Here is a 26,212-nt window from a genome sequence, read left to right on the forward strand (position 1 = left end):
TATCATTTGCAACGTTTCTTAGGTCACTGCAAAGAGGTGTTTTTATTTGCAGCGTTTAAAAAAATCGCTGCAAATAACTATTTTTCAGTGTTAAAAAAACGCTGCGAATAAGATTTGCAGCATGTATATCCCATTTTGGGCAATATATATTCGCCGCAAATGATTAAAAAATCATTGTAAATGGACACTTCAATATTAAGAGATGCCCAGTACGCATATTTCAAAATTTTTTTTTTCATACCTAATCATGTAATCCTGTTCCAACTCACTTACAATATTCCCAAATAAATATTATGTATGCATAACCAAAAATTTCATTCATCCAATACTTGGGACATTTTTTAATAATATAAATTCAATCATCCAATACAACATTTAACTAATTCTTTTAGTAATCTAAATACTGGCATGGTGCATTAATGGAAGGCAATTAAGTACTATAAATCGGAGCAACTAATGTATGTTAGAAGCATAAAGTAGGATATTTTTTCCTTTGCAAATTATCTCAATAAACACACATTGTTAAGGAGGTTCAGATGCTATGGAACCTAGTTCATTTTGTGATGAAACATTGGTGACCGGAACATCCACAACTTCGTTGCAACCATGCGACTTTACATTTGACTAACCCTTTCAGTGTTATGGCAAAGATCCAGCTGTCCCTAAACATAAAACTCATATCAATACATGAAACCTTTTTGAATTTGTTCCTTTGGTGAAAAAACACCCACACTGAAGAATGATTATGTATAGGTGTAGATCAAGAATGATTAAAAAAATTTGAGACTATCGTATATAGTGGGGAAAAAGAGAAGGGAAAACAAGGAGTGGAAAAACTAAAGCATAGCTGTGAATGTTCGCTTACGTACTTCAACAACCAAGTCAAGAATAATTGATCTTTCAAATTGAAGTACTTGACTAAAACCCTACACACCTTAAAACTTAAGAAGATGGAGAACTGTATTATTAAATTGAAATGATTTAACAACACAACGAATCTACATGTACTTAACTCTTCATCATATAACTTGTGTCTTTTATCTACCAGCAATTTGAAAAACTTACTAAATTGTTGTCTTTTTGTCGATGGGTGTCGTGCTTACCAAAATCGCAAACTTGCACTGCCAACAAGGAGGTCTGACCATTTTTTGGTCATTTTATGAGCTAATTAAGCTAACATATATAAAATCCCAATTTTCTTTGTCAACTTTTGACCAATATGTGGAGCTAGTGGAATAAATTATTAATCTAGGATATTTGAATAACATCCCTTTTCATTCAACTAGCATTAGAAACTTTTATCTTTTTTGTTAGCTTATACAAGAATATTGTTTTGGGGAAGGAAGGAGGAAAATATTTATTCATCCTTGTATCATGATATTGATCTCCAATAACCCATGACTATGATTTCAAATGTTCTGATCCTAGCTCCTATACTAGTTATTTTCAAAATGACAAAAGGTAAAGCTAGTTTTCTTAAAGTCCAAGAAGTAAAAAGAGGCCTTTTTAGTTTTCAAGCAGTAAAAGAGATAGCGATTGAGCTTATCTTTTTCACAAGTGATTCAAGTCAACCACGCAGGAATTTGAGACAACCTTTTTATGTTTTTCGGAGCACAATTGTTGAAAAGTCCAGGCCCTATCCATAAATTATGGGAATGTGCCTACACGTATGTCGTCTAACATACGGTCCATGTCATCAATGTACACGTCTCCACTTTCAACCTCGAATCGTCATTATCATCAATGATAGAGAGTGTTTCCTCCTCCCCACAAAATATCCAATAGGTGTAATTTGAATTTATCTCTTTTATGAACAAGTGACTCTCCAGTTCAAATATAGGCAAAAAGAGATTATTACAGCATATACAACGATGACATTTAATGAGATCACTTCCTATGAAATAGTTTCATGCCATTGTAAGAAAATTGTTAACCCCTTCAACGTAAATAGGTGATAGAAATCTATCACCCAAATTCATCTAGCTTTTGTCCATCTAATAAAAATAATAATGCATGAGTGGTTTTAATATTGAAGTAATAATTACAATAAGGAAGGGCTAAGAAGTTACTTGCATGTGGAGCACGATACAAGGGGGGGAAAAACACCACTCACCTGTGTTGCCCTATTTGGATAGATGTGGATTGATGTCTATTATAAGTCTCACCATAATAAAATAATTGTATATTATAACACTCATGTTATAATTCACATTTACCTTCATGTAGTGGACTGATTTTTATGATTTTTAAGCAACAGAGAAGCAATCAAACAAGATGATTTGAGTTGTAAGATTTAACCAAAAATCTACTTCCCAATCACAACCAAATTCTTGTTTACCAGTTAAGCTGGCTAAAACCCTCTTAGAAGCTCAGTATTAGAACAAAATTGTTTTGGACTCTGTCCTAGAATAATTTCTAAAGCAATCAAGAAATTCTCCAACAAAAATTCTTCTAGACATTTATCTCCAGAAAACATAGAGGGTTGAGACTTTGAAAAGCCACATCTAGAGAAGCCCATCATAGTTATATATTAAGAAGTACATGAACATACTTGAGCAAATAAAGAAGGAAAGTTACATTACTCTTACTTAAAGTTCACTTGCCAAGACAATGGCCCCACTTAACCTAAACATACTAACCTACCACAAGCATCACTGCTGTGACACCCCCAACTCCCACGTATAGAAACATGAGAATCGAGCTATCGAGATGATGACAACACGGATCACGCATCACATTCCTAAGTGCCAAGTGTGTGTACAAGTAACACATGTATACTAAAAATAACGCAACGGGTAATAAAAGTCTTTCAACTAAGTACTAGAATTTGTTTAAATACAAACTCGCTTAAAACAAGCGTAAAAAATTTCACAAGTCCCAATAAAATCACAAATCTGAAATACATAATTTTAAGACAAAAAATAAGTTCCAAATAAAACAAGCCAAACTCCAAATCAATCCTCTAGTGGAGCCGTCTCCTCAGGCTCAGCCTCCTCCTTATCTGGATCAAAATCTACGGTACCAAAGACAGTACCGCAGGTAAGTAATAATCCAAATAAATACCAAGATAAAAATGCATTCATGCCAAACAAAATGCATGAACATGATACCATATGCATAAGACTCCAAAAATAATCTTCTAAAAAATAATGCATTTTCCAACTCACGCCAAAAATCACATTTGGTCCAAAATATCTCCTTTAAAACCTTTCCTCACTATTTTTCCAGAAAATGACCCAAAATCCGATATCCATTTTTATTGTCCGTATGCACCATGACCTCCCCTAGGGGTCATCCGTACACCCTAGCTCCCTTAGCCACACTATGGGTAATGAGCTTGCGTGTGACTTCGTAATGAGCAATGCTCTTGTCCGCACTAAATACGTTTGTAGCCAAGCATCCTCTAGCCCCTGCCAGCAAAGGAGTCACAGAGTCGGCACAAGAGCGTTATCATCCCGTCCGATCCCGTTGTCACCTAGCGACAACCCAAGGAATGTCACTCAATATATTCCGCTCCCAAGTGACCAGAGGAGCTCCACTGAGATAATGTCTCATCTCGACTTGAGGTCATGATACACACGCAACCAAAAATCTATTTACACTTGAAAACTTAGTTTTCAATATCCAACACATGTACATGCATGCACCATGCAATACAAATGACAAGACACAAAATATCCCAACAATTTCAACATCATCCAAACATATAAATAACTTCAATCCAATCCATCTGACCCCCGAACTCGTCAGACTTAATCCGACACAACCAACCAATTACAAATTATTGTTAAACCAAAAATATATTTAAATCTTAATGGACGTTTATAAAATACTTACAATGCTATAAAATATTTTTCGAATTATCACGGAGGTGTAAAAAGCAGCGGCAATACAACTTAACAGTGCAAAATGCACTGTGGCTGTGGGTCACAAAATACCCACTTCTGAATGGGAACAAACTAAGACTTGGAATTGATAGGAAATGACTTAGAGGTATTAGTGAAACTAGTGGAAGTGGTGGTTGGTTGTGGGTGGAGACGAAAATGGCGGTGGAAGTAAAAAATGACCCAAATAGATTTTTAGCTCATGTTGATTGCTCAAGCGACAGATCAAAGCTGGAAATTGATGGGTTAGGTTGGCAAGAGGTCGATGATAAAGTGATGAAGAAATGGTGACCGGAGGTAGACTGACGTACGACGGCGGAATGGCTTAAAAGCCGTGCGGCTTGGTGGGGCTGAAGGTGGTTAACGGCGATGCGAGAGGGGTTGGAAATTGGTGGGTACGTGCGCTGACCGGTGGACGATTGACTGGTGGGGGTAGTATAGGTCACAGCGGCGGCGTGGAGAGGCTAAAGAGGGAGAGAGAGACTTCGTGCGGGAGGAAATAAAGAGGCTGGAGAAAATGGGAAGAAAGAAAAGAAACAAGGGAAAAAAATAAAGAGGAAAAATGAAAAGAGAAAAAAAAAAGATGGAGAAAAGAAATGAAATTTAATCCTCATATCTTGGGTCAAGAAACTGATCCAACGAAAAATAATTATAAAAGTAATAAATTGCATAAAATAATTTAAACACTGTTGAACTCAATGTTTTAAGATTTGTGTAATTATATATCTACATATGAATTTTTATGATAACAAATGAATTCAAAGAATAAATGAATTTCAAGTTCAAGTTGTCTAAACAAACAAGAGAGCGAAAACAGTCCGTACAAGCGAAATACTCTGTTTTAGGTTTTGGGTCCTCCCCTGAGGCGTATGGCAGCCGCCGGGGCCCTCAAAAGCCCGCCGGCAAATCCCAGGCCACGGTCCTTCGTGGATATGGTCTCGCAGACGCCGCTTCCCCTTCCCGAAGTGGTGGTGCCAATGCGAGCCCCAAAATCGCTGGACGGTGACACTTACATATGGTTTTCCCAAGAGGAGTTGGAGCGATCGGCACAGCCTTTCAGGTACTCTCTAATTCTGAAATTTATTCGGCAACGTCCTTCCCTAGACATTATTTGTGCTTTTATTCGCAACCGTTGGGGGCTAAATGCCTAACCAGTTGTTTCCAGTATGAAATCCCCAAGACATGTTTTTCTGAGATTTGCTAAAGAGGATGACTACCACAAGGCTTATGCTCGTGAGGCCTGCGATATTGAAGGTAGCCCAAATCGGATTTTCAAGTGGTCTACAGATTTTTCGGAAGAAACGGAACCATCCTTGGTTCCGGTATGGGTGGTTTTTCCTAGTCTTCTGCCCAATTTTTATCATGAATCTTACCTTCGGAACCTTGCTATGCCGATTGGTACATATTTAAGAAGTGATAATAGCACTAGATGTGCCACCCGAATAGATGGAGCTCGGATTTGTATTGAAATGGATGCAGCGACGAAACCGATAGATGGTTTTTGGATTGGTGTTCCTCAGGCTCCTTCAAGTCGATATCAAGATATGCTTTATGAAACCCTGCCAGCGTATTGCTGTAAGTGCAAGATGCAGGGCCATAACTTAAATACTTGCAAAAAAACAGAGAAAAATCCTGGTATAGGTGAAGTGGGAAAGACTCGAAAGAGTCGCACCTTAGAGATGAAAATAACAAAGGAAGGAGAAGCAGGAAAAGTGGAAGAACCAGCACCAAAAAAGGGGGTGAGAAGTATAAAGTGGAATGTTGAATCGGAGGCTATTACAAGGCATGAGACAGGAGAGTCCTCTAGGAAGAAGGGGAAAGAGGTGTTCCAACAGGAATCAGATTTGGTAGGAAATAATTTGGTATCAGAAAAGGAAGCTGTGAATGATGATGACATGTTTATAGTAGAAGAAATAGAAGAGGGGGAGCTAGAAGAAATAGAAAAAGCTTTTGAGAAGATTCAGAGAAAGCCACCAAGTAGAGATGAACAAGCTGAAAGGGTAGAAGATACTTCCCCTATTTTGTTACGGGAGGAATTTGTATCAATTGTGCCAATGACGTTGGAAGAAAACCAGGGAATGCAGAATGTGGCAAGGGAAGAGTCATAAACTGAGATGGATATGGAGAACCAAGCTCTTAACCAAGTGGGGGAATTGATGTCTGTCATGAGACCAATTTCCCTCTCTGATTCTGAAGGTGTGCAAGAGTTAGTACACCTGCAAAAAACCCAAAAAATTTTCTCGGATGAAAAATACTGAAAGAAAATAGTGAAGGAGGTATAGTTGCTAGAAAGAGGAGTTCTTTTAGGGTCAAGAGAAGGCCATCAAAATTGAATTTATGAATCCCTTTTTATATTGGAACTTAAGGGGGCTTGGTACCTCCAAAGAGCAATTGATTAAAATGATAAAGAAATATAAAGTGAATGTGGTAGCCATCGCGAAACCTTTTGTTAATAAGCAGTGTATATTTCGACTTCAGAATAGACTGGAGTTTGGGGGATGTATTTCTAACGAGGAGGCTGGAGGAAATTATGGGTGCTGTGGAACACCAAGGTAAAGGTTACTGTACAATCCATCAAGGGCCAAAGCATTTTGCTGATGGTTAAAGAGAAGAATAAACAAATCCTCACAACTTTTGTCTATGCTAAATGTTCATATCTGGATCGTAGAAGACTTTGGGAGGACTTGAGTTTGTTGAGCACCGAAATCACACCTTGGATCATTATGGGAGATTTTAACATTATCCATAATGATGATGAGAGGATTGGAGGAAGACCCAAACCGGCCATTGCTACGAGGGAATTCAATGACTTTATTGATGCGGTGGGGATGATTGAAACAAAGTTTGAAGGAAACAAGATGTCGTGGTGTAATGGGCAACAAGGAAGAGCTCGTAGCTAGGGGTGAGTTCGGTCCGGTCCGGGGAGGTTTTGTGGACCGGACCGGACCCTGGATCGGACCGAACTCCATCAGGACCGGTCCGGTCCGGTCCTATTCGGTCCGGTCGGTCCAAGGTTGACTCTTTTTTTTTCTTTTTTTTTTCTTTTTATCTAATGACATTTTTTTTAATATTTATGTAATTATATTGTAATATATTTAATATATATACATATAGTATTATATATATATTAGTAATATGCTAATACTATTAGTCTATTAGTAATAATACTATAACTAATAAATATATGTAATAATAACTATACTATAACTAATAACTATATGTAATAATAGTAATAGTGATAACTATATATTTATGTAATATGCTAATATTTAATGACATTTTTTTTAATATTTAAGTAATTATATTGTAATATATTTAATATATATATACATATAGTATACTATTATATATATATTAGTAATATGCTAATACTATTAGTCTATTAGTAATAATACTATAACTAATAAATATATGTAATAATAATTATACTATAACTAATAACTATATGTAATAATAGTAATAGTGATAACTATATATGTAACTATATGTAATACTAATAACTAATATTATTAGTCTATTAGTACTAATAACTATACTAGTATTAATAACTATACTAGTATTAATAACTATACTAGTATTAATAACTATACTAGTACTAATACTATAACTAATAACTATATGTAATGATAGTAATACTATATGTAATACTATATTAAATAATAGTAATACTCTTATTACTAATACTCTATGTAGTTATAGTGATTTAATACTAACATATTATATATTAAGCTAACTATACTAATACTATTATAAATTTACAAATATATGATATATTATAATTTATTCTATAACTTTTATAATATGTTAATACATTAATATATATACTAGTATTATATATATATATATATATATATATATATTTTTGATCGGTTATACTAGTACTATATATTATAGTTAATAGTTATACATTAAAGAATATAGTAATACATTGATACTAAATATATATAGTTATAGACTTATAATGATTTAGTTATTATGAATTTATGATTAGTATAACTATATAATTGTATTAGTATTAGACTATTAATAATTCAATTTGGCTATATTATATTAGTAATATTAGTTATGTTGAATCAATTAGTTAGTATAACTATATTCTACATCATTAGTATTAATATAAATATTAGTATTAGTTATAACTATATAGCCTATATTAGAATTGAGTTTTAGAGTATATAATAGACTAATAGTATTTGTACAACTATATAAGTATATTGTATAGCTATATATTAATTTTAATTATAGTGATTAGTATAATTATATAATAGTAGACTATTAGTATAACTATATATTAGTATTAGTTACTAATATGGTGATTTAGTATATTATAATTTATATATTATATTTATACTATAACTCTTATAATATATTAATATATACTAGTACTATATATTATAGTTATATATTAAATAATATAATAATACATTCATACTAAATATATATAGTTATATTTCTAGTGATTTAGTTATTAACTTATTATGATTAGTATAACTACCCAAATTATAATAGTATTAGACCATTAATATAGCTATATATTAGTAATATTAGTTATGGTAAATCAGTGCTTTAGTATAACTATATAAGTATTAACTATAATGATTTTTATATATTCATTAAATATAAGTATAGTGATATTTAAATTATATTAATTAAAGTGATAAATATACTATATAGCTATACATAGTATTAATTATAGTGATTAGTATAACTATATAAATTATATAATAGTATATTAGTATTAATAGTAGACTATTAGTATAGGTCACTATAGCTATTGTTGAAGTATTAGTTATAGTGATTTAGTATAACTATATTAGTATAACTATAGTCTATATTAAACTATTAATATTTTTTATACCATATATAATTATATAATTAATAATTTAATTATATACAACTATTATATAAATAATATATATAAATAATATTTTTTTTTATTTCTATTTGGTCCGATCCGGTCCGGTCCAGGGTGAAAAACTCCCGGACCGAATCTTTTCGGTCGCTTAAAAATGGGACCGGACCGAATTGGGTCCGGTCCAAACAGTGCCGGTCCGGTCGGTTTTGTCGGTCCGGACCGGCCGATGCTCACCCCTACTCGTAGCTGGGCAAGACTGGATCATTCTTTCGTTAATTCGAATCTAATGCTAGAATTTCCAGGTTTGGTGATGACCTATTTGCCTAGACAAAATTCAGACAATTCTCCGCTAGTGGTGGCCATGGAGCAAAATGATCAACCGTATGGGTTCAGCCCTTTCAAATTCCAGAATATGTGGACCTCTCATGAGCTTTTCCATGACTGTGTGCGAGGTGTTTGGCGTAAGGAACAGGTCAGACAGGGAATGGCTAAGTTGGCAAATAAATTAAAGGCTATAAAAGGGGTGCTGAGAAGATGGAATAAAGAGGTTTTTGGTTGGACTAACTCTCATATTCAAGGGCTTGAGGAATGGATAAGTGGCCTGGAAGAAAAACTCCAGATGGGATTCTCTGAAGATGTTAAACTGGATCTTTTAGCATCGAAGGTTGAGCTGCATAAATGGATGAGTAGGGAGGAAACGAGGCTCGCCCAACAAGCTAAGCAAAGATGGCTTGAGAAGGGGGAAGGTAATGCCCATTTCTTCTGTGCTCTGTCTTCTAGAACCCATAGGGTGGTAAGGGAGATGGAAATAGGTGAGAATAGGTGGTTGAAGTCCCCAGACGAGGTTCATGAGGGTGCTGTTGATTTTTTTAAGAATTTTATGACAGACTCCCATTTACGGCCTGCTCCTGACTTGACTAGCTTAGTTGATCCTGTGGTGAGTCCAGCGGAAAATCTGAATATACTGGAGCTTCCTTCAATCCAAGAGATTAAAGATGCCATCTTCTCCATCCCTATTGATAGTAGTCCGGGGCCAGATGGTTTTGGCTCAGGTTTCTTTAAATCCTGTTGGGAGATCCTTGCTGAAGATGTTGTTGCTGCTGTCCATGACTTCTTTAGAGGTAATCCACTCCCAAAATTTTTCTCTTCTTCTTTTTTGGTGTTGATTCCAAAGATTGAAAATCCAAAAAGCTTTGACAAGTTTTGTCCCATAAGCCTCTGTTCAGTTTTCTATAAAACTTGTTCAAAGCTCTTAGTGGGTCGATTAGCACCGCTGCTACCTCGCATTGTCTCCCAAGAACAATAAGCTTTTATTCAGGGTAGAAGCATCTTGAAGAATATTAGCTTGACGCAAAAGATGGTTCAGTCCATTAATAAAAAAGTAAGAGGTGGAAATGTAGTTCTAAAAATTAACATGGCTAAGGCATATGACCCCGTTGCCTGGAAATTCCTCATTCAAGTCTTGGCAGCTTTTGGATTTTCTGAATCGGTCTGTAACCTTGTTTGGAATTGCATATCCTCCCCATGGTATTCAGTGGTTATGAATGGCACTTCAAAAGATTTTTTTCCAATGGGGCCGTGGACTGAGATAAGGTGATCCCATTTTCCCGTATCTCTTTATTATTGTGGAGGAGATCCTGACGAGACTGTTAAAAAAGAAGTTCCAAGAAGGCAAAATCAAACCTTTTACACATGCTAGAGAGGTCCCTCCTATATTTCATCTCTTCTACGCGGATGATATTGTAATTTTTTCAAATGATTGTAAAAAGTCCATTCGGTCCATTTCTGAGGTGTTGGAGTTATATGAAGCTTGGTCTTGCCAGAGGGTGAATAAAGAAAAGTTTGCAATTTTTTTTTGCTAATTACATTTCCTCTTCATGGCGTAGGGTTCTTCTAAATTACATGGGTTTCTCAGAGGGTGGCCTGCCTTTTAAATATTTGGGGGTACCTATCATAGCTGGAAGACTAAAGGCCATTCATTTTGAGGAGCTGGTTGGGAAAATCAGCGAGAAAATTGGAGGATGGTCGGCGAGATTGTTGTCGAGTGGAACAAGACTACTGCTAATCCGACATGTGCTTAGTAGCATTCCAGTTCATCTGTTATCAGTATTGTAAGTCCCAAAATCTGTCCTCTCCAACATCAATGAGTGTTTGTCTGATTTTTTCTAGGGCTACAAGGATGAAAAGCCTAAAAAGCATTGGAAATCTTGGGACAATATGTGTAAGCCGGTAGAGGAAGGTGGTATGGGGGTTCGTGATTTGCATGAAACTCAAAAAGCACTATATACGAATTTGCGTGGAGACTATTAACTGGGAATTCTCTTTGGGCCAGCTTTTTCAAAGCAAAATATGTGAAAAATAATCATGTCTCCTTGATTAACATGAACAAAGGTAGTCGGTTTTGGAAGACGGTGATAAGGAGTGTTCCACTCATTTTAGAGAACTCTAAGTGGAGACTGAGAGAGGGGTCAGTTTCCTTTTGGTTTGATAAATGGATGGGGGAAGAGACACTTGGAGAAAGGATGCCAATCTCTAGGTATTCAAATATGAAGGTTAAAGAGTGCAAGTTGAATGGGGAATGGAACATGGATCTCTTAATAAGCCTAGTTGGAGAACCTAAAGCAGGGGAAATTTTTAGATTTTTGAGTCGTCAAAAAGAAGGTGATGAATTACTTGTGTGGATGGCCAAGGAAGATGGAATTTTTACAACAAAAAGTGTGTGGGAGGTCCTGAGGATAAAATCTCCAAAAAGTAACTGGGCACAATGGATGTAGCATCCAAGTCTTCCTAAAAATATTTCCGTAACTATGTGGAGAAGTGTTAAAAAAGCCTTAAGTGTGGATGACCATATTCGCCGAACAAGAATTCCTTTGACCTCAAAATGTAACTGCTGTAAAATAGGTAGATATGAGGACCTCAATCATGTGCTAGCTACGGGGAGATGGCTAGATCTATATGGGAGAGATGTGCAACTTAGGTTGGTATGCCTCGGAGACGGTTTCAAAGCTGGTATGAAGTAGTGCAAGCGTAACCACGAAGGGACTGTTACTCGGGATAATTCCCACTATTTTCACATGGCAGTTATGGCTTAGAAGATGCAGTGTGCGTATGGAAGGAAGAGACATCAGCTTAGAAGAAGTATGGAGGAAAATAAAATTTTGGATTGTAAAGATAAGTGAAAAACTCAAAGCGACTAAGCCGTTGAGTGCAAGAGATGAGGAAATTTAATGGATCTGAATATTCCCTATAAAGCCCCAAAACTGAAACTTTTTAAGTTGATTATGTGGCTTAGACCAAGAATAGGCTGGTATAAGTTAAATGTGGATGGGAGTAGCCGAGGCAACCCGGGCATGGCAGGAGCTAGAGGGGTGATACGTGATAGTGAGGGGAGATTGATTTCAGCTTTTGCAGTTGAACTTGGACAAGGTACTAACACATTTGTTGAATTCCTTGCTCTACTACATGGCCTCAGACTCACAAAACAAAAGAAGATTTCTCATGTGGAAATAGAGATGGACTCCCTGGTGGTTATAAACTGGATCAATTCATCCTCATGTAGGGTATGGTACCTTGAAGAATTTTGGGAGGAGCTTATGGTCTATTTACAGCAAATCACATTCACCTTGAGACATGTTTACAGGAAAGGAAACTCAGCTGCTAATTTTTTGGCTCGGTTGGGATCTCAAGGAATCAACAACGTTTGGGAATCCTGGAACTCACTTCCTCACTTGTTAAGAGGAGTGTTGCGTACTGATAAACTTGGGTTGCCATATATCCGGTGCTGTCTCTAAGTGCAGGTTTTATGTGGATTGTTTTTTAATTTTAGTTGTGATCAATGTCTGTAGCTCTGTCTGTTTGTACTTGTTAGTTAGGGAACAATGTTTTTGGTAAAGTAAACAGGTTGTTTGTGGCTGGGAATGAGGTTGTAATCCCATGCACAAAGTTTTTTGTTTAAGCTTAATATATTGGGGAGAGGTCTCCTGTTAAGGGACCCCGACTCTTGATCAAAAAAAAAAAAAAAGTGATTTCCACTCCAAAAAAAAAATGTTCAAATTGTCTACACAATGGAATTAAGCACATCAAATAACCAAACATGAGTAAGAAGGAAACAAGTACACATTAAAACTCATAGAGTAATGTTATAAATCTCTTAAAAATTTGAAATTAGGATTAAAGTTCAAAATTAATATTTTATCATAAAGCATTAAAATACATTTTCCACATGTTCATAAATATTTTGAAAATTAATTTTGAAAATATTTGGTGCTACTAATGAAAATATGTGCAAGTTTTTACTAAAATTAAGCAGGAAAAATTTCAAATGAGCGTGATGGGAGAACTTACATTGTTTCTCGGATTGCAAATCAAGCAAGTAAAAAGTGAAACATTCATCAATCAGTCAAAATATATTAAGGAATTATTCAAAAATTTTGGGATGAAAGGTGCTAAGAAAATTGGAATACCAATGAGTCCATCCACTAAACTTGATAAAGATGAAACCGGTAAGCCAGTGGACTCGAAAATATATCGAGGTATGATTGGTAACTTATTATATTTGACAGCCAGTAGACCAGATATTATGTTCAGTGTGTGCTTATATGCACGCTTTCAATCGTCTCTAAAAGAATCTCATTTGTTTGTAGTTAAGCGCATTCTTAAATATCTTAGTGGCACAATTGACCTAGAGTTATGGTACCCTAATTACACGTCTTTCGATCTAATTAGCTACATTGATGCAGATTATGATGGTTGCAAAATTGATCGAAAAAGCACTAGAGAGCATATTATTTCTTAGGTCATGCACTAATTTTATAGTTTAGTAAAAAACAAAATTATGTTGTATTATATATTGTTAAGGCAGAATATATTGCTGTGGGTAATTGTTGTACTCAAATTATTTATATGAAGCAACAACTTGAAGATTTTAAACTCATATATAATCATATTACAATCAAATGTGATAATACAAGTGTTATAAATCTTTTAAAGAACCCCGTACAACATTCTAGAACTAAACATATTGAAATTAGATATCATTTTCTTCAAGATCATGTGTAGAAGGGCGTTATAGTACTAGAGTTCACAAGCACACACGATCAATTAGCATATATTTTCACAAAACTTTTGCCAGAATATAGACTATGTATGATTAGAAGAGAAATAGGTATGATGCATGCTATGAATATCTCTTAAAAATATACCAGAGTTGATAAATATTTTTCCATTAACTTGAGGTTCTTAGCCTCATGTTTAAGACGCCCATTCCCTTTATACAATATCATGTCATCCCTATCCATAGGGACTGACAAACGGAATGAAAAATCTAATAAGATCTTCAACTATTTATTTTTCTATCGAATAATTCATTCCCTTGTATGAGACTCTTGAATAATTCTCTGAAATACAATAATTTGTTCTTTAAACTTTTCAACCTTACAGTTTTTTACTTGTAACCGCTGGAAAAAAAGTAACTATAGAGGAGGAGTAGCGAGTCTCCAAACTCACCAAGTCGTAGATAGTATTCGAGTTTGACTTATTAATCAAATTATTATTCTCTTGTTGTAACATGGCACCTATGGCAACTACAGAAAGGACAGGAGATTGAGGTGAAGAAAATCTCACGGATGGATATAAAGGAATGTTAGAAGAATAAGTCATTGAGAAAAGAATCGAAAGCTTAAAGCAATAATGTTGAAAAAATGCATATGAGTTATAGAGATGAGAATAAGGTTTAATACAAATTGGATGAACTTTAAGATTGATTTTATAGAAATAGCATAAAAAACAAGACAAGCTATCATCTCTTCAAATCTTATTTAGTTAAAAAATACAACATATGCTGGACACATATTGTCAAAAGTTTTCTTACTAAGCCGGTGAGATTAAATAGAAACACAGACCTTTCAAATTTCTGCTCAATCTCATTTGTCAATAATAGCAAACGATTGTTTAAATCTCCAGCAACACTAAATTCATAGAGTTAGGCCTCAAAGTTTTCAGCACTTGTAGAGTCACAGGCAGTTCTAGTTTTTCGATTACCTACAACTTCTACTAATACACTATTTTCTTTAGTCCATTTATTTGCTGCAGATCCTTTTTAATGATGCCAAAAGGGGGAGAAGTTTTAGATTAGAATATTAACATTGTTTAAATTGTTAAACTTGTTATATATGCTTGGAATTATATTTATAGTTTTGCTTGAAAAATTAACGCACATTCTCAGGGAGAGATTAAGTATTACTACAGACTTCAGGTTCTATCAAGTATTTGTCATCATAAAAAAGGGAGAGATTATTGAATCCAAAATTTCAAGTTTCGTGTAATTATATATCTATATATGGATTTTGATAATAACAAATGAATTCAAAAAATAAAAGAATTTCAAGTTCAAGTTATATACACAATAGAATCAAGCACATCAAAGAACCAAACATAAGTAAGAAGGAAACAAGTTCATGTTAAAACTCATAGAATAATATTATAAATCTCTTAAAAATTTGAAATTATTATTAAGGTTCAAAATTAATATTTAATCATAAAACATTAAAATACATTTTTCACATATGTATGAATATTTTGAAAATTAAATTTGAAAATTTTGAAAGATGATTGATTGTCATCTTTCACATGTGCATGCTTTATTTGAATATTTTCAAAAGTGATTTATGCTTTTTTTGACTTATACAAAAGGTAAATGATTTTGTTTGAAAATTTTAAAAAGTAAATAATACTCCTTTTGTCATATGTGAAAATAAAAAGATTAGGTTTGAAATTTTTGAAAAATGAATGATGTTGTCTTTGACAATTGAAAAAGAAGAAACTTTTATTTGAATGTTTTGAAAAATGAATGATGTTGTCTTTGACAATAGAAAAATAAGAAACTTTTATTTGAATTTTTTGAAAAAGTAAATGATATTGTCTTTGACATGTGAATCTTTTTAAATTTGAATATGAAGTCTCATATACCTATAAATAGATCATTTGAGAGTTTCAAATTTACAACATAAAGAGCATACAACATTCATTCAAAGTTTTCATTCTCTTTTCTCTAAGCATTGAGTCTTAACCCTTATTCATTTTGAGAGAGATATAGTTTGCACTGTATTGTTCTTATTTCACTCATTGAGGATTGTTTTCTGATAACCTACCCAACAATCAGCTCTTGTATTAGTAAAAGGGTGTGTATAACCCTTGTGCATGTAGAAAGTATTCTACACAGAAAATAGTTAAATCATCATGTGTAAGGTGATTGGAAGTATAGATGGTGTTCTACACGGATCCTCTATAGCGGTGTTATTTAAAGGTGTAACAGGTTTCTATCTCCACCTGAATGAGGTTGAATAGTGAATTTGAGGATTCTCAAGGGGTAGCATGACGCGAGGACGTAGGCAGTGGAGCTGAACCTCGTTAACATATTGAGTTTGATTCTCTCTTACCCTTACTCTATATATTTATTGCTGCTTCATATTTTGTTTATATTTTACATTGTGTATTTAATTTTTAATTTTTAATTTTTTAATACAACTCAATTCACCCTCATCTTGTATTAGTCATTTAGGCAACAATTGGTATAAGAGTAAGGGTTCTGTTATAAGATTAACCATCTTTTAAGTTAATATCTTATGGCTAACATTGTAACTTCATATGGGCAACAAACACAATATCTAACTAAAATAAAATAAATAATTAATAAAAACTAACAACAAAATTTAAAATAAAAAAAATAAACGAATTTAAATTAAAAAGCAATTTAAACACAAAATAATAATTAATATTAAGAAAGCACCTCAAAATAAATTTCACAACTTAAAAAAATTCTTAAAACAAATCCAACTAAAATCTGATAGATTTAAAACAAAAGAACCATTATTTTAATTAAATTAAAATACTCATTCAATAAAAATATACTAAAATACGGGATATCACAACTACAATACCTTACCCTGCATCTCAAAGTATGGAAATTTAGTCACATGTTTGCCTAAAGTAAAAAGGAAAAAAAAAAGAAAAAAAAAAGAAAAAAAAAAGATGTCATCTACCATTTTTTACCCGAAGAACTAGTGAAATAGATGCAATTAAAGACAAAATCAATAGTTAATTGTGGCATGTATTGGGAGGAAGCAGGAAAACCCATTTATAAAATGAAAATGAAATCGATTTAAGTCAAGAAGGAAAAACAAACCCCACCCTGTTTGTAATTTTTGCTCAAGAAAGGACAACAAAACAAACACCACATCCACAAATGGCAGCAGGAAAAATAGATCAAAATACGCAAACAGGTCGGCGTTCACAATAAAAATGTAAAGCATACCAGCTGTGGGCTAACATGATTATCATAAGTATATTAACCAAAATTACATTGTTTTACAGTCCCCTTGCCCAGACAATGGCCCACTTAACCTAAACATACTGATCCAGCACAAGCATCACTACAATACCGTACCGTGAATCTCAAACTATGGAAAAGCAAATCACATGTTTGCCTCAAGTGAAAGATGTCATCTACCATTTTTTACCCAACATCTGAACTAGTGAAATAGATGTAATTAAAGACAGAATCAATAGTAAATTGTGGCATGTATTGGGAGGAAGCAGGAAAACCCCATTCATAAAATGAAAATGAAATCGATTTAAGTCAAGAAGGAAAAACAAACCCCACCCTGTTTGTAATTTTTGCTCAAGAAAGGACAACAACAAAACCAACACCATAACCACCACAAATGGCAGCAGCAAAAATAGATCAAAATATGCAAACAGGTTGGGGTTCACAGTAAAACCGAATTCTGGATATATCACGCAGGTCAATAATTGTCATTAGACCAAAGTAACCACGCACATGAGTTATGCTTATTTGTTCTAGGAAACACGAGAAGTCAATATACGAAGAAAATTCAGAATTAATGGGTAGTTAGAACAAGTGTTCAAACTGAAACCTCAACAACTGATGCATTTTAAAAGCATGAGGTTTTATATGATGTAATGTACATTTATCCACAGTGATGCAGCAATATATTTGTAAATACAGAGGAAGTACCTACCTCTCTTTTAGCACTTGAAACAGTAGCACCAACAAGTACATGACCGTGTGCAGCAGTTGGAGCAATAGGATTGCTAGTATAGCTCGAGTAGTAGTGGTTACCTTCACTGCAGGTTCCACCAGGTTGTTAGACCAATGTGCAGTTTAATTAATCCAGACACCCTTCTTGACCTGTGAAGAATACAACTCAAATTAGCCAAACTTAACTCCCGTCAAAATTCGTTAAGCCCAACAAACGATTTAAAAAGATATGTGCGTTGCCAATTTAATACACAATTTTCACTACGGGGTTGGTGGGGAAAGCTGAACGAAGAAGAAACAAGAAAGTGAAATGTATGCTATAGTGAAAATTAGAAACTAAGATAAGGCCCAAATGCTGCAACACGTCATCCAGTTAGATTTGAAAAAATAAATGCCATTGTAAAATATACTTCAAAGGTTCAAACCATTAGAAAAATTTTGATAATCTAATGATTTTTTTATGCATAGTAATTGTAAACATCCAGGGTTTCTGTAATAATTAAAAGTACGTTTTAAATTAATTCAACATACCAGTTTCCCTGTAAAAGAAATTCAATTATGTTTGAAATAATTAAAGCTATACAAATTAGCCGACATTGCCTGGAGAGTATGTCACGCTATTCTTCCTAGAACTCAAATATTGAAAAGGAGACGTGTGGCCGGGGAGAAATGAAAACTGTCCATAGTATTTTTACTTGGTGTTAAAATGGACTGCACGCCCTAATTCTTCCTAAACACCTTCAGGATGTATGGGCAACAGCGATTTCCTAACATCTTTACCGCCTTTCATCAAAGCCAAACTGTCGGCTGTGTCGAAATCTTTTTTCTGCAGCATATGGCTAAAGATGGCACAGCCAGTACTATGTAATATTGGTTGGAGTTTATTGTATGTTGTGTAGCAAATATTTATTTTCCTACATAAACATATCATTGAAAGCGGTGTTTTTAACATTGTTAGTGGCATTTTCTAAATAACTCTCATTAATAAGAACTTGAACACACAAACAGGGAAAAAAAAAAAGCAGTAATCAATATAATTCTTAAATAAATGCAGCTAGTAGCTAGTGCATACACAAATATATAACGCTACTGCAGCCAAGACCCACAGAATCACAGTATATAGCACTTCTGTAGGGAATTGCATGGCATGGGGCATGCAGACAAGCAGAAGGAGATGGAGTCTACATAGATCATCCATGAAGGTATAAACAGACACTAGGGTTACAAAGATAAGCTAATATAATATGATCAGTCAAAAGTTGGATAACCCTTAATGATGGAGATGAGCCGAACAAGAAAGAGATCCGGAGAGATAGAATTCACAAAGATTTAGTGAATTCTTCATCAAGGTTTGTCATTTCGTAACCTAACCAGATGATATATCATACAGAAGTACATGGTTTTGGTTATGCTACTGGTTCCGTGTCAAACTTTGCAGAACAATCATTTCTTTCATCAGCAGGTGCATGCTGATGATCGCCTGCATGATAATCAAATCAGAGTATTGCATGCAGTATTTTGAGACTCTATATTGTTCTTTGTAATTTCTTTCACAGGAAAAGAGAATACTTGATGCTCAACAAATTTAATTAGCCATTATTATGGCATGGTTAATTGGAATGAACTTATAGTGTACATATTTAATTATGTACACATTATTAACTGAAACACTTTTATTCAGTTTACTGTGTTTATCAACCCGTGAAGCCATGAGATTTATCATATAACAGTAGCTAGTTTTGGAAATGACGTTGTGTAAATATAATTCCAAGCATGGAATCTGTGCCGTGACATTGTCAGATGGAAAGTAAAACATCAGTTAGAAATTAACCACAACCAGAATCAGTATATATACTATTTTTGAGATGTAATGTAACAATAATTGTTTTGAACACTTCACCAAAAATCAGCACTGCTATCTCTTGTATACCCCATATGATATAATCAAAATACAACATTAGACAACAGAGAACATTAAGAAGTAAAAATAGGAATGATCAAAGCTTGGAACACTACCTGGTGCTGATGTGAAAACCAGAACATGAGCATTATAGTGATTGCATCGTAAGAATTTGGAAGTATTTAATTGAAGTGTTCATCACTGACAGCAAATGGACCTGATAATATGAAAGATGAAGCAAAGAATCACTAATCTATCCAATTATTTTTGGGCACAACAAAAAAATACACAATTCACAGAATAAAGTGCTCGTGAATCATCTTTGTATTTGTATGAAGCTTCAAAATATATAGAGGCAGACAAATGCACGTATATATGAGAATGATGCTTTATTCAGAGGAGAATGTATAAAACAATATCCGAGTTGTAAACGTAATGATAAAAATCTAATAGTTGTCATCCCAAATTCTGTGTATTATTTTTATATGTTGAATAAAACTTGTAAGAACCACCGAAACTCCATTGACATCAGTTTTGTCTATAGTGAATTATATGCAAGTAATGCAGAAATATGTATCAAATTTACCTGAAAAAATTTAATAAAATATGGATGCCTCAATACAAAATATGGAGGAAGAATAGACTTCATGCATGAACAAACTATGAGTGATCAGCATATAATATATTGCATATACCGGCCATGATATATATGACGACACAGCTGGTATGCAAATATTCATTAAAAGCAAAAAATTAATACATGCATACATAGATATATATCATGGCCAGCCTATTTGTCATGTTGCTAGGTATGCATGCTGCAGGAAGAATGTGGAATCCCATACGTACGAGATTTCCTCCAAGTCCCAAACAACAAAAAACATCGATATAAAAGATCAATTGCATGCATGCATATAAGTATCGATTATGTCAATTTCACTCTGATTTTCTCCTAAAGTTGCAACTTAATTGGAATTAGGTGTAACATGAATGATTTCTCTCTCATCCCACTTTCATTAATACACTCGATAAAATTAAAATGCGGCATCTTAAAGCACTAGCATTGATGACTAGCAGTAATTTATTAAAGTATGAATTAAAAAGACAATTAAGCAAAGGAAACCTGCATAGCACTTCTTCATACATTTTCCTTCTAAATAAAAAGACAATTAAGCCAAGGACACTGTAGTATATGGAGCATGCTTTGACTTCATGCACTTTCAATTTATTAGAAAAGGAATTAAAAGCAAATACACAGGATGCATGTAAGAATGACTCCCTTGAGAATTAGAATGCAAAATTAAGGTCTTAGGAATATTGATGTATAGGAGAAATAATATATAGGAAGCAACGAATTAATGTTAATCTACAGAATAAGCATTTCATAGAGAAGCCAAATATAATAGAAACAGGCCAATGCCCAAAGAGTTGAAATTGAAATTTAAGTGAGTGGTTTCCAAGAGAAGCTACGTGCATTACTTCCACACACAGAGAAATGCTTTTTTAAAAAATATTTAAGAAAACCTTCAAAATTTGTATCCTCTCCCCAAAAGCATAGACAGCAAAGCGATTATTCCCTTTCTTTGTAAAAAAAGAGCAGTGCTTCTAGTCTCCACACCAATCAAATCACTAGATATAGCAGGGCCTGAATATACACACGTCAATGTGCACTTAAGAAATGCAGAACATGAAGCTGCACTTCAATACTCTTAAAAAATACCAATGTGAAGGCATCTATAAGACAAAATAATGAGGAAGAAGAGTAGTGAATGAAAATAAAGCTAGCTACATGGATACAAGCACAAAGGATTATTAAGGCCACTGTCACTACTGCTCCAGCTCAGACTCAGTGGTCCAGCACACATGAGAACATGAGAATAATCTGTAATATTCTAGAATCGGTGTATAACAGAATGAGAGCTAGGTGTTATCTTCTGAGTGGCCAAAGGCCTTGCGGTTGTATACTCATATGACATGAATTTCAAAGGTTCTTATACCTAATCACCCCACTTGTACTAATTACAAGTCTTGATGCTTATTTCCCCATTAATAAAAATCAAATTGTCAAACTTTAACTCGATCTAGTTGGAAGTTCGATTTTTATGTGGATGAGCGGCTATCATAGAACTGGTAGTCATTTAACTTTCAGAGGTTTTCATCTTTATTGTGTGACTTTTCATCATTCCTAAAGCTTGACGCTGTTCCCCCACTTGTACACCCTGCTGTATCATTACCAAAAGCTTAAAGGTGGTAAAACTGCATATTGGGCAATGGAGAATTTTTCAAAGAAAATTTCAGGCACTCAAGAAGCTGACAAATAATGATGATTAAATAGAGAATTAATGTTATATTCTTCAATCTTCATCTTAAATCTTATCATTTTAATCATATTTTCCGATTTAATGTATTTGAAGTGATTTCATATGTTGGTCACATAAATGAACAACCACACGTAAATGAGCAGCCACTTAAAATGTACGATATATATTGGTAAAAGGACTAGGAATGATACAATCTAGAGACGAAGAATAGTATTTTTCTAAACCAAAATTTCCATAGACTAATGCATATTGGTGTTTATTGTAATTAATAACACAGACCAAGCAATTGATAATGCCAGATAGATTTTTTATTTTCATATGCCATAATGAATGTCCGATCTGGAAAAATGATCCACGTAGGACCAACCAAAATTGGAAAATGTTCCATCAACCATGGACTCCATCATTGATGCCACCTTCATAGAAACTAACAATCCACAACGCGTTTGTTCATTAATTTCAACAAAAGCCAAAGACTTAGTATTAAATTACAGTGGAAAGTTTCTGCAGACACATACATCAAACATGTCCCCATCCTCAAATTTAAGAGTTGTTGATGAATTGTTCTTGGAGTCAAGTCTATATACATATATTTATTTCTTTACTATTATCAATATTGCTTATAATTTCAAGCCACGAGTAAACAGTTGCCATTGAGGCTAATGGGATCCCATTATCCTCATATTTTAATTAAAGAAAGCAAAATTTATATTAAAAAATTCCAAACTTGTATTATTTGAGTTTTAATCTAAAACTCGTTGTTCTACAACAAATTTAAAAAAAAAAAAAATGAGGGAAACTAGCTTAATGGATATGAATATATATCGCCGCAATAGTATAGTATTTTTTACACAAAGCAGGTACATGCAGTCAGTTGTGGGGTAAAGGGGGCTTTTTCTATAGGAAAAATCTTCTTGTCATCCTCGTATTTCACACACCACACTTATTTTAATTTTTTTTTCTATAATAAATATGTAGTGTGTGGATGATAAATAGAATAATTTAATTAGTTTAATAAGAATAAAATAAAATAAAATATAAAAAAATAAAAAATAATATTTTAATATATAAAATGTGTGGTGTGGGATGATGTGTAGCATTCCTCCTTTTTATATACATTCCCGTTCCATTCCCCGAAGATGATTGACAAATTAGGGATGTCATGCAAAAATCCATCAATCTATGTGCGCAAAGTGATGAGATCTTGCATGCACCAAATAATGAGTCCCACTAAACAACATTAAATCATTAAGACTTTTGCAAGCTTTGGAGCTAGGAACCTAATTTTCACAGCGACAGAAAACAAAGCCTATCAACCCCGATTGCCTTTATTTTATTAATTATGGATATATATTGTCAATCACACAACGTGTGTTGATATTTCAGAAGCCACCAGATCATCATCACCATTATTGCTACCTATATTATCCATAATATCAAAGCTCAAGCTGGAGCCAGTTAATTATTTCTTTCTTATTTCTCTGAAGAATTTTGTTTCTATATATCTTCGAATCAGTCAAACAAAACTATCCACAAGAAAACGAATCATGAATAATACAAACATTATTTGACTGTTTCTACCAATTTTTCTTATCAATCTCCTCTTCAACCAGTTGAACCCTTTCATTCTTTTTATTTATGTGAAGAGAAATACTTTAATCACTTATAAATTTTATAAAAATAATTTCACATGGCTATACCCACATCAACGCCTACACAAAATGCAGATATAAATGGTGCATTTTTGTGCAAAAAACATCAAGCTTTCTGACTCAAATAGATAGAAATTAGTCTACCAGAAAAGTATCGATTTTTGTAAAAAGCCAATCTAGATATGAAGGGGGAAAGATAGAGAAATGAGTTAAAGAGATACCTGTGTCGTCGTGAAGGAATTCACTCCAAGAGTCTCAGTCGAATATGCTCGCCCTCTGATACTTGAAAATCCCACAAGAACCCCTCGGCAATTTCCAATGGAGGCACAGAATTGGTTTGGGAAGGAAACAATGACCCTAGCTTCTATGGAGAAGGAAAATGAAGTGAAGGCCAGACATCAAGCTTTGGGACGTATTTGGAAATGGACATTTTTGCCTCGTACGTGTACGTATGAATTCAACGGAAGGGATTTAATTGCAAGTAGCCGAAATATTGGGGAAGGCATGGAAGTGGAGAAGGGGGTGGGGGAATAAAATGTTGAGCAGATTTTGGCGCCTGTACTTTTTCCTATCGATTTCATCTCGCTGCGACTTGGTATTTTTTATTCCGGCTATTTTTTCGACGCTAGAATCTCTTAAATCGCTGCAAATAATTACGTGAGGACAGCTAAGTCAGAAAGTGAAGATCGATATTTACTTATTACGACTAATTAAATTTCGTTGCAAATAATTAATTATTACATTGATTTCTTTTGCAATAGAAACAAAATTGCTGGAAAAATCCTATTCCTTGCAATACCCCCCGCTTGTATTTCTCCAATCTCCCTTCTCCATCTTGGGTTGCGTTGGGGAACTTGGCCGAAAATATCATACATATATATATATATATATATATATATCATCTTGAATGCTTATGGTATTTGTATTCGTAATTCTATTTGTTTTTATAATGGTGATGATCAATTAAAGAAATACAATGTTTAAGAAATTCGGTTCGGACATTATAAAAATATTATATTTCATTAAATAATTAAGCTAAACAAAATTATTTGCAAAACAAGCCATATATATTATATGGACATGGATCCCTAAAATTACATTGACTTCAAAATCAAATTTTCATTCCCCATTAATGGAGGCAATTATCAACCAAAAATTATAAATTGTGTAAATGTTTTCCCAAACAGATTTCTAGGAAAAGGTAATTTGAGGATTTCACACCCAGATATTGTTAATATATAATACTTCACATCGTCTCATATTTGGAAATTGGGGCAAGTAAAGGTGCTACCTATTAAGGCAAAAGATCGTAGGCTAGCTGATGATCTGTCAAATTTATTTGGCACATATTTCTTATTGAGGGAAAACAAGAAAGGTTTTTTTTTTTTTTAATCTTTTTTGAAGTAATTAATAACAATAGGGACATCTCAATTTCAAGTGAAATATTATATATACATATATATTATCTATTTATTTTAAAGTATGTTATATTTTGGTCATTTCTTATATATCATGTTGACCCTAGCTAGCAAAACATGATACATGAACACAAATCAAAGCAGCAGCCAAGAAAAGATGGAATAAATGCAAGAGCTAGCTGCTAGCAACACTTGCGCCCCCACGTCCATTGCCACCATGCACCGTCATGCGCCCCAAGGGTTAAAGATGCGGTCCAACCCGGTTCAATCCAATTCAGCCTGATTTTGGTCTTTTGACCGGTTCACTCATTTATTATCATTTTTCAAATCAGTTCATACCCGTTCCCTACTATTTCGAGTCTTTTGAATCCATCTAAGATATTAGATCTTGCAAATTTTGACTCTAAATTTAAGTTTTTTCATAAAAGTTTTTATGGCCACTGAAAATACACAATCTATCATTCCAAAGCTTACCAAAGACAAAGGGAACGTCTCCAACCTTCATGGGCAAGTCTTCAAAATCATGATAAGATATCCATAGTCGTTAATATTCCTATAAAAGTGTTAATGCAAGTATATATATATAAAGGAATGTCCGGCAATTAAAGTGATCAATCCTTGAAGTACCACACCAACTTATACTATCGAACAATTAATGTCTCCAGTTTTAAATGTGATACCTCATACTAAGTGATGAGAATGTTATATATGCAGTAATACATTCTATTATTACTTCCCTAATTAGTTTAATACTTTCCTCCATGTGCATGAGTAGTCCACTAGTATTTAAGGTGCCTAGAAGTCCTATTGTTTCTAAGATAGCTTCTCACATACGTAGTTGGACCAGCAAATTATGGTCGTCATTATTTGTCTTCTGTATAAAGTAATCCTCCAGAATAAGTAAGGGTCATTAATAAAATTAAGGTATCATTTGTCTTATTAAAAAGAGTTGTCTATGCAAAAATGTCATAATATTGGTTGCTTTAGAATTGTGGCTGATCAGTTCCAATCTTCTATACTCATAACACCCAGGCCTTCTTCCTAATTTGTAGGGCTGAGCAAAAATTAGAAAATCTGAATTCGAATCCAACTCAGCTCTGACTCTGTCAAAGCAAAGTCCGAAT

General features: G+C 33.9%; 1 long non-coding RNA gene across 2 annotated transcripts; it reads right to left on the reverse strand.

Moving 5' to 3' along the window:
• Positions 1-317: 317 nt before the first annotated feature.
• LOC122275385 lies at positions 318-24,243 on the reverse strand. Of its 2 annotated transcripts, none has more exons than XR_006228537.1 (4): positions 23,892-24,243; positions 19,814-19,914; positions 17,778-17,947; positions 318-662 (listed from the first exon to the last, which is right to left on the reverse strand). It is a non-coding gene; the product is annotated as an uncharacterized LOC122275385 (long non-coding RNA). The 2 variants fall into 2 exon arrangements; XR_006228536.1 differs by lacking the exon at positions 318-662 and adding an exon at positions 2,543-3,013 and having other exon boundaries at positions 23,892-24,241.
• Between the last annotated feature and the right edge of the window lie 1,969 nt (positions 24,244-26,212).

Source organism: Carya illinoinensis, chromosome 9, assembly GCF_018687715.1.
Source record: "Carya illinoinensis cultivar Pawnee chromosome 9, C.illinoinensisPawnee_v1, whole genome shotgun sequence".
In the NCBI taxonomy this organism is placed as follows: domain Eukaryota; kingdom Viridiplantae; phylum Streptophyta; class Magnoliopsida; order Fagales; family Juglandaceae; genus Carya; species Carya illinoinensis.